At 42.1% G+C, this 13437-nt stretch overlaps 1 long non-coding RNA gene across 1 annotated transcript; it reads right to left on the bottom strand.

The window, feature by feature from the left end:
- Positions 1–941: 941 nt before the first annotated feature.
- LOC104857773 lies at positions 942–11612 on the bottom strand. Its single transcript, XR_778960.1, has 3 exons — positions 11493–11612; positions 8122–8198; positions 942–1023 (listed from the first exon to the last, which is right to left on the bottom strand). It is a non-coding gene; the product is annotated as an uncharacterized LOC104857773 (long non-coding RNA).
- Positions 11613–13437: the final 1825 nt, after the last annotated feature.

The following is a 13437-nucleotide window of genomic DNA, read 5'->3' as shown; positions in this document are numbered from 1 at the left end:
TAATCAATTTAAAAAAAGAGATCAAGTCAGACTAGGTCAGGCTGGTTTACCAACAGATGGAAGAGAATACTGCTTTTTGGAGGGAAAAGTTCTCTGCCTGTGACTTAAAGGTCTATGATAAAGGCCTTGAAAGTCTATCAATCCATCTTTTTTGACACCACAAATGAAAGCTGATGAAATAAGAAGCCATCAACCAATAGTTTTAGCACTAGACACACCAGGCTCACAGTTTTTTTCTGAAGTAATTCTAGTAGGAATTCTCAGCCAAATCACTCAAGTTGCCCACTGACAAGGATCACAGTACAGATATTCATTATTTTTAACTGCCTCAGAGTATTGATCAAAATATAGCCTTTGGGACCAAAGATATTATAGAAAAATTTCATGTCTTTGGCTTGAGGACTAATGCTGTGGAGATTTCTACCTACGCATACTAGTACACAAAAGCTTATCATCAGGGCTGAAAACATTAACCAAATGAAACTGACCAAAACTGGTATTGGGGGAGATTCTATTTGCATCTGAACATATTTTTAATACATGTGATCTTTTTTGAATGTTTTAAATATTTACTTCTACAATTTTAGTTTATTAGCACACGCCTGTTGTACACAATGTTTACACTCCTTGTGTGGAGTTGGCACATGTACATAACACACGCCAGTTCCTTTTTATCCCCTCCCCTTCTTTCTCCCTCCCTCCCCTTCCCTGCATCTCTTGATCCCCTTCCCCCCTGAGAAGACTCTGTCGCCCTGCTACCTATCATCTGTAATTTGTTTTGCTCTTTATTTTTACAATGGGTTTTTCATATTTGAGAAATAATGTGATATTTGAGCTTGTGTGTCTGATTTATTTCATTTAATATTATGATCGCAAGGTGCATCTATTTTCCTACAAATGACTCAGGCTCATCTTTCTTTATGGCAGAGTTGTGCCGTGAATCTCAGGGTTTCTCAGGAACAGGGTATCTGTAAATCCCCACGGCTGGCTGGCTCCATGGCAGAAATACCATGATGGAAGGGCCTGCAAGAGAAACGCTGCTCAACTCATGGAAGCAAGGAAGAAGAGAAAGAGGGAAAGAGCCAGAGAGGAAGCAGCCAGAGATCAGATATAGTCCCCAAGGTCAAAGCCCCATGACCCTCTGCCTTCAACTTAACTCCAGTTCCTAAACTTTTGTTCCATCCTAATAATGTGATCAAGTTATGACCTTACTAATGGATTAATCCATTGTTGAAGTTAGCGCTATCACTATCCAAGCACATCCCGAGAGCCCCACCTCTGAACACATGAGACATGGAGGATGTTTCAGAGCTAAATCGTAACAGAGAGGCACGGTGGTTTTATTGTTAAGAAAGAATTTCTAAAGTCACAGAGCCATCATTCCAGTGCTCATTTTGTAAAACTTGACAACTCTGTTAAAAATTGACTGTTGCGTGACAGGAGTGAGGGACTCACAACAAAAGCTTACATAAAAGTAGAATAAAAAGTAGCAATTGAGATTATTGGATTCATTACCATAAATGGCTCCAAAATTTACTTTAACTTTGGAGCTATTAAAAACACGATAACCTATGTGTCTAAGGAATATACTGTATACCTAAAATGTACTAATAAACTTAATATTAAGATAAAAAAGAATGCTGAATTTGCCAGTTGTTTCTTTACAAGAAAAATTTAAATAAATTGATATACTGTAACTCCTGAATTTTTCTCCAAAAGTACCACACACACACACACACACACACACACACACACACACAGTAAGACTGGAAAGACGTCTTCAATTGCTTGTTAAGATACACAGGGCATGTGCCTGGTGCAAGGAACTTAGTACAATAATTTAATTCATTTCCCAGTAACCCTTTATTGTCTCCCATGTTGAAAATGAGAAAATTACAGGACAAAGAGACTAAATGTATTGAAGTTTTTTCTTATGTTAAATAGTTCGTTGGATTTAAGCTGAGCCTCATAAAATCTCCAGTTTTTCCAGCAGAATCTATATCAGAAAACAATGTAGCATAGATTGAAGCCAAAAATTGGGACATTGTCGGAGTACTGAGGAAGTAGGAGCACTTTCATAATCCACACTTGAGAAATAGTTTTATTTTTCCTAATAAAATGATTTTCTTTTGAAGAACAAAGAAATTCAAGGATCTTAGTAGATAAGTGAAGGTAAAAATAAATGCAATACTTTGGAATTTCCATGTGCCCTTATAACTATAGCCAAATTGAAAACACATACATATAAAAAACGAATACCTCTAGAAAACACGCCTTGGATTCATCAAAGAGAACTTAAAAACAAGTTTTTCCATAAAAATAGGTAAATTTATGAGTAAGAAAATGTATAAAGCCTCTTCTTTCCTTATTCTAACAGTTTTCCTCCTAATCCAGGGGCTATTGTTAGCTACTTTTAGTATATCCATGTATTATTAAGTGAAATAACAAACAGATGTTGTTAGCTTAATATAAATCTTCTGAAATTATGATTATCACAAGGAATATTCTTATATTAAATTACTCAACAAGATATAGTAGCTCAAATGGAAATATTTGCATTATAATGACAGTTGGACCAAATGTCTCTGCTTGAATCTGTCATAAGATATCTCTAGTGAGGTTGGGAATGGGCAGCTATAAACCATGGTTATTAAAATTTGCTTAGTGATATTTCATTGCCATTCTCATCTAAAGGGCTCTTGTATAAATTTATAAGGAATTAGATAAACTTTGAATAATCCTATGGCACCATTTGAAGGATCTCTATTCTAACGCAATTAAAAACTGATGTCTGGGGCTGGGGTGGAGTCCAGAAGTAGAACACTTACTTTGGAGGAGGCCCTGGCTTCAATCTCCAGTGCCACAATGGCAAACAAACAAATAAATAAATGGTCCCAAAGATCCTCAACATGCTAACCAACCTTTCATTCATTCATTCATTTCCTGGACATTTTGTTACCTCTCTCACTTATGCCCTGGCAGGAAGATAATATTAAATTTAAGAAGGAGGAATTCTGATACTGTTTAAACCTTCTAGAATATTACTGAGACAGACACACTTATTTACTTTTCAACTCTTCTGGCATTGTATACATTGAAATATTTTCCTTTCAGTTGAAAAAAAAGATGTCATCATTTCTGAAGGCACTTACTAAGATTCTCAATATAAAAACAAATCATATACTGACCAACATTATTACCAAATACTAGCAACCCAAATTCCCCCACATCAAGTCCTTCAAAGGATGGCAGTGCCTTTCGACCTTGGCACTGTTAACATTGGGTGGGGGGTGACTGATTGTCGTTGGGAGATGTGCTCTGGTGGGGACGATGTTTAGGGGCTTCCCTGTTCTCCACCCCTGGGCAGGAGTGGTAAGGTTTCCCCACCTCCTGACAGTATGCCAACCAAAATCATCTCTAGGCATTGCAGATGCCACTGGGGCCCCAAATCACAGCTAGTACAAGAAGCAGCTGCGGATGAATGAATGTTTATAAGACATATTACTTGGTTTGGGATTATTAAATTTCAGATAGTCTTTTTATCAGCCCATGTTTTGCACATGTTTTCTCTAAAATGGTTTTACATCTTCCAAAAATTTGAAATAACTATATGCTGCATTAGACAGGTATTTTTAGTTTGTGGCAGGAGCTCAGAAATGGTTGATTGAATTGATTAATGGATAAAGGAATAAGTTCTCATTCAAAGAAACAGGACTCCAGTTTATACTCTGGAATAATTAGTCATAACCCTGTTCACCACTGGATAACTGAACACTGACTGAGTGGTCTACCTTTTGGGGGCTACACAACCTCCACCAAGAGAATGACTATACCAATATGCATATGCAAAAGACAGTCTGCTAAGCAGAAGAACGGATTTGTGTTTTTTTTTTTGCTATTTAATTATGCAAGTAGAATCTGCTGTATACAACACAGTGCTTCAGAGGAACACTAGAGTCAACATGACATCCAGAGGCTCAAGTGGGTGAGCAGGGAGACAGCTGGCACTGTGGAAGTCAATGGACCAATAAAATGGCCCCAGTCACCACCTTGGGACACAGCGTCAATTTCTGAGGATTACTGACAAAAGCCAAACTGAGCAGTCCCATCTGAAATGAACAGTGGCACAGAGATAAACATGGAAATGACTATGACCCACTTAGCAGAGCTAAGGCCCCTCCTGGACCAATAATCTTCCTTCAGACTGGATGAGTAGATTCAAGGGCTTATCTAGGCTCTTCCAATAGAAGCAGCCATAACAGACTGAATCTCAGTTCTACCAATTCAGAGCTTTACGGTGGCCACAGACCATGCTGTCATAGAACCCCCATTAGATGTGTCACAAAACTACTCATGACTGAAGCCTGAGAAACACTGGCTGTTCCAGGGAAGTCAAGGTAGTTCTGGCTGTTCCAGTTTTCTTATATGTCCAAAGCAAGTGATCTAGATGACAGCCTCCAGAGCATTATATGGTCCAGAAGGTGGAGTAAGATGTTGGCTAAGTAAGGTCCTCCAGCAATCTTCTCCCACGGACATGCCAGCTATTCACACACCAAACTATTTTCAGAAGAGCTGAAGAAGCCAGATGAGAGACAGTGGTAGGTTTTAGTATAATTAAAAGAGGAGATGCATTGAGGAAGGCAGAAAGGAAAGAGTTGCCAGCATCACCTTGTGCTCAACTCATGAAGAAAGATGCCTTGTGCTTTGGAGAAGGAGAAATAATTAAGTCCAGGCTTCACTGCTTATCTGTTGTATAACCAGGGTTGGGCCCACCACAATGAATCTTGTGCTGGACCCAACTGTCTCTGTCCCCGGGCAAGTACCAGACTGAGCCCCTCCAGCTACATCAGCCAGAATGACTCACTAACCTCTCAGCCTACTCAGAGAGCAGAGCAGGGAGCAAAACTTCCCCTGCTGATGAGTGGGCACAAAGCTAGGCTAGGATCCCACCTTGATCTCAGAACCTGAACAAAGGTTCTGTGCCTACACTTCTGCTCGTTAACAGCACCTCTAGACCCGGCCAGCATCAGGTGGAGGCCAACAGAACAGATAAAGAGTTTTGTCCTGCATGACTGCCTGCCTGGGAATGGGCCTGGCCACATCCCTCTCTCCCAGACTGTGCATGCCCCTGTGTCTATGAGACTTTCTGTCTTTCTCCACTACCCATTCCCCAACCTCAGGCCGCTCTGGCACCAACCACCAGGCTCACCCGTGGAGCCTCTAGTCCAGCCCAACACTGTGAGGTGGATGGGTGTTTTAGCCTTGTGTCACCAGCTGTGATGGTGACGGATGCTGAGGCAGAAAGAGAGCTTCATTCATCCCAAGAGTTTAAGGCCAGCACAGGCAGAGAGTGAGACTCTATCTCAATGAATGAATGAATGAATGAATGAATTTTAAAAGAATACAGTCCAAGAATTTATAATCTAAGACCCATAAACCCCAGCTTTTATTATTTCCAAATATCTCTGGACTCCAGAAGTTGTATGAAAATATACATAAATAGTTTTTGCCTTCTCTAAGACTTTTACCAAATTCTCAAAACTGTCATTCTGAAAGACTTAGAATCATAAGCTTTGACCCAGCCATCCCTCTGTTGGGTATCTTTCCAAGAGAACTAAAAGAATCATATCACAGAGAAGTATGTGCACCCATGTTTATAGCGGCACAGTTTGTAATAGCTAAATCTTGGAAACAACCTATTTGCCCATCCGTTGGAAACTGGATAAAGAAGATGTGGTTTTTCTATAAAATGGAATATTACTCAGCCATAAAGAGCGAGAGAATAGATTCATTCATAGGAAAATGGATACATATTGAAGATATACTCCTAAGTGAAATAAATAAGTCCCACATGTGTAAATACCAAATAGTTTCCCTGGTGTGAATATTCTGCAACAATGCATAAGATTCTAATAAGATTACTGACATTTAGAAATGGGAGGAAAGGAGCTAAAGGTGTAGGGAAGGTGTGATACGTAGGGGAAGAACAAAAAGGGAAAAGAAAAAAATGTGAGAGAATGAAAAGATGAAAATAAAGTGTTTGTAGATGGGGAGGGGAGGAGGGGGTGAAGGGAGGGCAGAGGTAAGGGGAAAAAAATGAGAATCAAGACTTGCCATGTAAAGGTACATGATCCCAACAATGAATGTAACTGTACTGTATCCCTAAATGTACCAATAAACTCAATAAAAAAAAAAAAAAAAAAAAGAATCATAAGCTTAACATATTCTAGTTTACTGAATTCAACATCTATCACCAGTATAACAAAGTGAAAGAATTATTATTTGAAGATGTTAGAAGTAGAGTTACACTCAACACTCTGTATTAGGCTTTAGTTTGTTTCATTGCATCCTGTAACCTTTAACAAACTATATGTCTACGACTGTATAGACTAATATATTATCAGATAGTTTCTTTCATCTACTTTCTAAACTTCAAAAAATCCTACCTTAAAGCACTGTCTACAAATTTTAAGATTTCACCTCTTTAGCATCTCAAGGTTTACTTATAAAAACTATTCATCACAAGTTTAGATTTCTAGTCTTACTTGACTGCTAAATTCCAGCCCAATATTAATAATCACAGAAGTTAATGTTTTAGAAACCCAATCTGCTATTATTTCAAATTACAGGCTATATCACAAATTGGACCAAAGGTAAATCTTGATATGTGTGAATATTGGTGGTAGTGGTAATTAACATCCATTGAGTACTTACTATGTGTCAGCATTATATTAAGGCCCTTATATAAATGATTTCATTTATTCCTTGGAAAAGTTCTGTAATGTGGATATTATTATTCCCATTTTAAACATGAAAGAAATGAAGACTGAACCAGATTCAGGAAGTAGGATCCCGCAGTTCACAAGTCATTTTTTAGATTTCAAATTCTGAGTATATTTAAATACTCATCATTAGTTTTTGGTCTACCTTCAGTTCTCATTGCCCAATGCAATATTGGGTTTTGTGGCTCTCAGTGTCTCTGCCATTTTTGATTTTCTTAATCTCATCCTGAAATATCTTTTTACTTAATCCAATTTTTCAACTTCATCTGCTTTTGTAAATATATGCTTCAGTCTCACATACAAAACAACATGCCAAAGCAAAATCAAAACCTTGGAAACCTGTGTAGCGGTACTTCCTCTACTTATATAGCTCTTTTCTTGCTTCAGAATTTATGCCACTGTGGCAAACTACAACTTGGTTGCAACCTCACCTATTTTTCAGCATGGTTGCCTCTTGTTCCATTACACTCTTTTGACCAACAGATTCCTACACAGAGCCCTGTGTCCTTGTAGCTTTTTCCCCTAACTCTTTCTATAACCAAAGCCAGCCAGTGTGCGGAAGACCTCAGGGTGTCCAGGACCCCAGGACTGTCCCCTTGTCACTGGCCACCACGCCTGGCTCCGTGAGCTGTTTGTCTTGTCACTTCCTTCAAACACCTAAAAAGGAATCACACCTCAAAAGGACAGGAAGTACTACTCCAAGTACACCTATGAACTGACCACTCCCTGCTTCAGTTGGTTTTAGAGACTTTTAAAAATTTTAACAAACTTTTGGTTAATATAACTTTATAGTGAAACTTTATAGATAGCAGGAAAACAAGTCTGTGATTAAAACTCCAGAAACTTTAATGCCTCTCCTACCAGCTCCAGACTGTGTAAAGGTCTCTGGGTCTCTCTTCTTTGCAGTTTCAGCAACACTATTTGAAAACTATATTGAATATTTATTTATGTATTTAATCGAGTCGGCTCCTCCACCTTTCATTAAACACAAAAATGTGTGGTTTATCCACCATGTGTCTGCTTTCCTGATAAACATAAAAGTGTGTTTTCAGTAAATTGTTTTGGAAACTGTTAGAAATAAAATATGGTGGTTTTATTAAAGCTATCATAAGAGTACTAAACAGAATCAATCAAAGAGGTCCAAGTTGTCAAAGACTTCACAATTAATAGGGAGATAGTGTCAATCAAAACTGCAACTCAGTTGTGCAAATGGTTGTGCAAGCATCGCCTCAGAAGCTGTGAGAGGGGCAGACAGCCAGGCCATTTGTGAGTCAGTAATGGATTTCATCTAGACCCTTCCTCAAACCCATGCCCTCTGCTTGCTGCTTGATCTCCTTACCTTCAAAATAATGACTTCCACTTCCTCATCTTTAAATTCCTTCTCTCCCCATTCTCACCGGATTTGTTTCTGAAAATCTTCAAGGAAAGAATACAGTTGAAAGCAAAGTGGCCAAATGACCTCTTTATTGCTAAATACAAAATGCCTACCTTGTTTGGTCTCTTTCCTTCAGCCTGAAACTTTTCTTGTTGCTGTTATACAAGTGGCCCGCGGGGTAACTGGGCTTTTTTGTCTCCTTCTTCCTCCCGTATCCTGAATGCTCGTGTTCATGGGAGATTGAAGTACAGACCTTCCTCATCCTTTTCCAACTTATCTGAGGTCTCTCCAGGTAATCTGACCCAAACCTACTGAACATAGTGAATGATTCTCAAATGTAAAGTCCTTGCTCCCCTTTGAGCTGTAGATGTGTTTATCCAACTAAGGGAGCATCTGTGTTGGGCTTTACCAACAGTTATACTGAATTCAATATAAAGTTGAACTGAATATCCTTTCCTTCCCTGGACTGCCTCCCTTTCAGTCTTCCCTTGTCAAACGCGTGGTACCACTGTCCATTCCGCTACTACGTCCGAGAATTGGAAGGCAGGTTTAGCATCTCTCCGTGGTTCCTAGACAAGGCTCACTGACTCCCCAGTAGAGACAGGGTATCATTTTAGAATGTAATTCCCCTGTCTTAGAATAATAAGCACTTCTCTTAAGTGCTCCACACATACCAAATGCTTTTCTGAAAGTAAAGGCAGGGACACGGAGTGTCCTTGCATGCCATTTTCCAGGGGCTGTTTGTCAGGATAAATTCCGAAACTCTTTCCAAACCCTTAGCCATGGATCCTCTGCCTTACTTTTCCTGCCTCTTGCGCACAGCTACATCTCCAAATGCAACCTGGGCTCCAGTTTTAAAACCCATTTCTTGTCATTTTCAAAACGTGATGAGCTCTCCAGATTTCATATTTCATCAAAGGCTTTATCTTTGTGTATTCTGCCCTCAGGACTTCATCAAAATCTAGGTATTCCTCAAGACTTAACTCATGTGCACCATTCTTCAGGAAATCCACTGTAACTTGTGCCTGAACCTCTCTGAACTCATCACCAATTATGGACCCATCTCCCTCACTTGTCCATAAAAATGATAAAAATCAGAAACATTTTCTATCTTTGCAACACACCAACTAGTGTGGCACCTAATGACTGATGGTCGTTGACGGAGTGAACATGTATCTAGAATTTCATAGAGGATGCTGTGTAATTCCCCCTTCAAAACTAACGGTAAAATGTCAGTACCACTAGGGGGCACAGAATTATAACGGGATTTTCCAGTACACTAACTCAGTGGAGATGTTTTCCTCTATCAACTTACTCGGTTTCTAAATAAAGAGGTCTCAAAAAGATCAAGGAATTTTACTCAACTTATTTACAGAAAGAACTTTTTGAGTAGTTGGCTAGAGGATAACATGACAGAAAAAAAAATGAAGCCAGGTTTAAACAAATACTATAAACAAGGTTTTATTAATAAAAATGAACACAGTGCTGGGGAAAGATCAACATTTAATTTCAATGATAAATTAATACTGTAAGATTTGGGGCTGTTTAAAATTTTAGAAAAAAAATGCCTATTCAGTAAAAACTCAATTTTGCAGGAAAAGTGAAGTGTGAAGCTATTTATGTGTTGAAACCCCCAAATCTTGCCTTAAAACAATCAAACGAAACTTTCCCATACTTTTCTTTTGTGAAGAGACACTGTCAAGATTATGAGTACAGCTGGGTGTGGAGGTGCACAGCTGTGATGGCAGCACTCGGGAGGCTGAGGCAGGAGGATAGCTTCAGGGCCCAGCCTGGGCTACACAGCAAGTGTAAGGGCAGCCTGAGCCACCCTATCTCAGAAAACAACAAGATTATGAATGTGTAATAATGGCACACTTTTTTATTTCAAAAGTTTATATAGATTTGTAGTTAAAAATCTTGGTTTTGCTTTTTCTCCATTATTCTTTTTCTTTTGCATTAAATACTGCTAAGCTTGCATGCCCAAGCTCAACTGCTTATGAGTTTTTTAAAAATTTAAAAATCTTCACCTCGGTTTCCTACCCCCTACATTGAATTTGATTGCAGCCCATGCTTAGGAAGGCATTGGCAGAATCAAGTGAAAATGATTTAAGTATCAGTGCCTAGCACCTACTGAATGCATACTCCATATTTGATAAGATTTTGCTTTGACAATAGTGATTAGCATATTATCTTGGTAATTCTTAGACAAATTTTGCTGGGATGAAAATAGAACTTTTAAAGTCCTTTCTTTTTAAAGCACTGTTTCTTAGCTACCAGTCTCTTCTTCTAGCCACAGGCACTGACACCCACCGCCTCCTGTGCCCTAGGGAGGGCACGGGGGCCACACCTCACGCAGGGGTGATGGCTTCTTACTGTGTCAGAATCTCCTGCCACCTAGGCAGCCTCCATACACCTCTGATCCTGACCTGGGTTCTCCAACTTTGGTTCATCACAGGAACCTCAACTTTGTATCCTGTCTCTAGAGACAAGAATTCTTGATGGACCAAAAAATGGTACCATGGGATAACTGTGCCAAAATGTTTAAAATAGTAAAAGGAGGTAACTATGTTCTCTGAGCCAATAGTTATAAGAAGATACAGCGCCTACAAAACAAAACGCAGGACAGTTCCTAAGCTTCTTGGGTCACTTCTGGCTGGATAGGGCTGAGGTGAAAGTTAAGAAGGGTAGTGTAGCCTAAAGCATTCTACTTAGGAGCTGGGAGACTTCCCCATGACCCTCGGCCCTGCATGTCAGATCGGTGAGCTTTCGGCACATCTTTCCTTTTAGCTTTACAGTTTAAGGATTCTGTTTATGGTTTCTGCCCTGACTAGCCCAGGAATCCCAGGGCAGCCCAAGTGCATCCGTGTGGCCCTCACTAATTGACCAAAAGCACACGTTATCAGTGGATGGGAAGACATGCGGTACTGAGTGGGCTGGGACAGATGGGAAAACGGCTAGGTATGGAGAAAAAGGAAAGGAAAAGTAACAGGGTCACTGATATTTTGTGACATCAGGGAAGGTCCATTTACTCTGCCTCTTTTGTGGGCACTGAAAGTCTGTCTTACACATTTCTAGCTCACACATAAAATGTTCAGTATTACTCATCCAGCGTACCTATCAGAAAATACTGAAAAATACTTCTATTCACTCTGTCCAGGTGAAACCACTTCCAGAGAGACTTCAGAGAAGTTACCAAGGTCATACATTTTAGGCAGGCAGCAATGTGTACAGAGGGAGTGGTGGGCACTCCCTCTCTCAAAGGATGGGGCGGGCGTGCAGCTCACGTCTACACTGGCAGTAATCATTTGCCTCTGAAAAAGGTGACTGTCATTTACCTTCACCTCTTCGTAAGGCTCCCGTGGAATCGCGACGCTTGGGATGTGCGCTCCACTGCTTCCCTCGTGGCTTGATTCTGATACCTCAGCAGAAAGAATGAAAGGCAGTTTCCTAGCAACATCTGTACTCAAGGGAACAACATCAAAAACACACACACTTTATTTTCCCCAAAGTTGGTTCCTATTTATCCAGAGATGACAGTGGGTAGCAAAGAAACTACGGTACAAAAAAGGAATTTCATAGAAGAGCTCTAAGATCCCTCGGTCTTTCTTTGACTGGACTGGAAGAACTGGATGCTCCGATATTGCAGCCGGACCAGTCTTTCCCAGGAGACACTCCATACAGGTACAGAATGGCCCGCTGCTTGCCCAGGGACTGACCTGGGCGACGAAGTCGGTGCCCTCGGCAACGGTGCACTAACTACTGGTGACTGCTTGGACGGTCCCGGTCTGTTCTCTGGACTAGGCGTCTACATGGACGCAGGGAATAATCTAGCAGGTCCTCCCCGGCTCTGAAGCCCTACTTCATGGAACCTGACGATTTAAATTTCAATCACCTCACAGTTCCGCTAGTATCACTCACTCCTACGCCCCATGAAGCATCCTTTGCAAATTCCACAGCTGACTCGCGTCCCTGTGCCCTGCCTTCCTGAGATTTCCTGCCTGCACACCAGTGTCCAGGCAGGAAGTCAGGTGGAAGGGACCTGACCTAGGTAGTCCACATCTACAGGGAACGAAACAGCTCATTTAAAAGGAAGTGGTTTGCGACTCGCTGCCTGCAGAAAAGCCAACATCTCGACTTTAAAGCGTGTGCACTAGTCATTTCAACTCTCCAGATCTTTCACCCTGAAAGTCCCTGCACAGAAACTCCGTGGGGAGTCTAAATATAGTAAGAACAAACTCCCCCCGCCTCCAGCTGGGGTCCCCGCGCGCGGCCCCGGGATTGGAAAGCCTGTTCCGGGAGGCTCTCTGTATCTGCGTGGAACAGCCGGGCACCGAGCGATCTCGCTCGCACCTCCACGGGGCGTGGGCGGGAAGTGTAGCAGGGGAAAGCGAGCGACTCCGCGCGGTCACGTGCACAGGCTAGGGCGAAAGCAAGGGCTGGAGCTCTCGGGAGGACCTCACCCGAACAGCAGCGACACGGTGAAAATTGAAAGTAAAGCATTTCAATGAAGCCATTGCTGGAGGTAGAAAGCAGCAGCAGCAGGCGTGGGCGTGTGCACTGGAGGAAGTTGGTAGCGTATTTGGGGCGAGCACAGCCAGTTGAAATAGGGCGTTAGACAGGAAAGGGGAGCACGGAATGACCACCCGGCAACTACCTGCGGGGGTTTTGTGGGGGGACATGGTTCAGTCTCACTTGATGATCCATTTCTTTCATTCTCTTGGAAGAAGTTCCCACATCTGCCTTCTTTCAGTTTCCCCTCGCTGAAGGTGACGCTTAGCTACTTGCGTTTTACATGAACACTAGTTTTGAAAGCCGGAGGTACCGGCCCACGGCACGGCGGCCTCCCGGTTGGCCTGGGGCTTGGGAGAAGCAACCAGTCCTTCCCAGCCACACTTCTCCAGCCGCAAGAGTTACAGCACCCCAGGGTGGGACGCTGCGTCCCGGGCACCTCACCCGCGGGGTTCCGCGCGCAGACACAGGGGCTGCCGCCACTGCCCACACTTAGCAGTTTCATGACTGTCTGGAATTTAAAAGGAAGCTGCTTCAAGGAGAGAACAGGGTTAATTCTCCCGGGCGTGGCTGTCAGAGCCCCCGGCGACTCCAGCTGCAGAGGAGGTGTTTCGGAGCGTCTCCTTCCCCGAGACACCCCCTCCCCAGGACCGCGCCGGCCCGGGAAGGATGTCCAGGCACTTTCGAGCCGGCTGTGTGGCGCAACTAGGATGGGAAATCGCAGCCCGCAGGCTGGAGTGAGCGGCGGGCAGCAGCCCGCGCCCGGCCTCA

Source organism: Fukomys damarensis, unplaced genomic scaffold (genome assembly GCF_012274545.1).
Source record: "Fukomys damarensis isolate Sample0158 unplaced genomic scaffold, DMR_v1.0_HiC HiC_scaffold_27, whole genome shotgun sequence".
NCBI classification, from domain to species: Eukaryota; Metazoa; Chordata; class Mammalia; order Rodentia; family Bathyergidae; genus Fukomys; species Fukomys damarensis.
The sequence above is the reverse complement of the archived record's forward strand: the minus strand, read 5'-3'. Positions and strand labels throughout refer to the sequence as shown.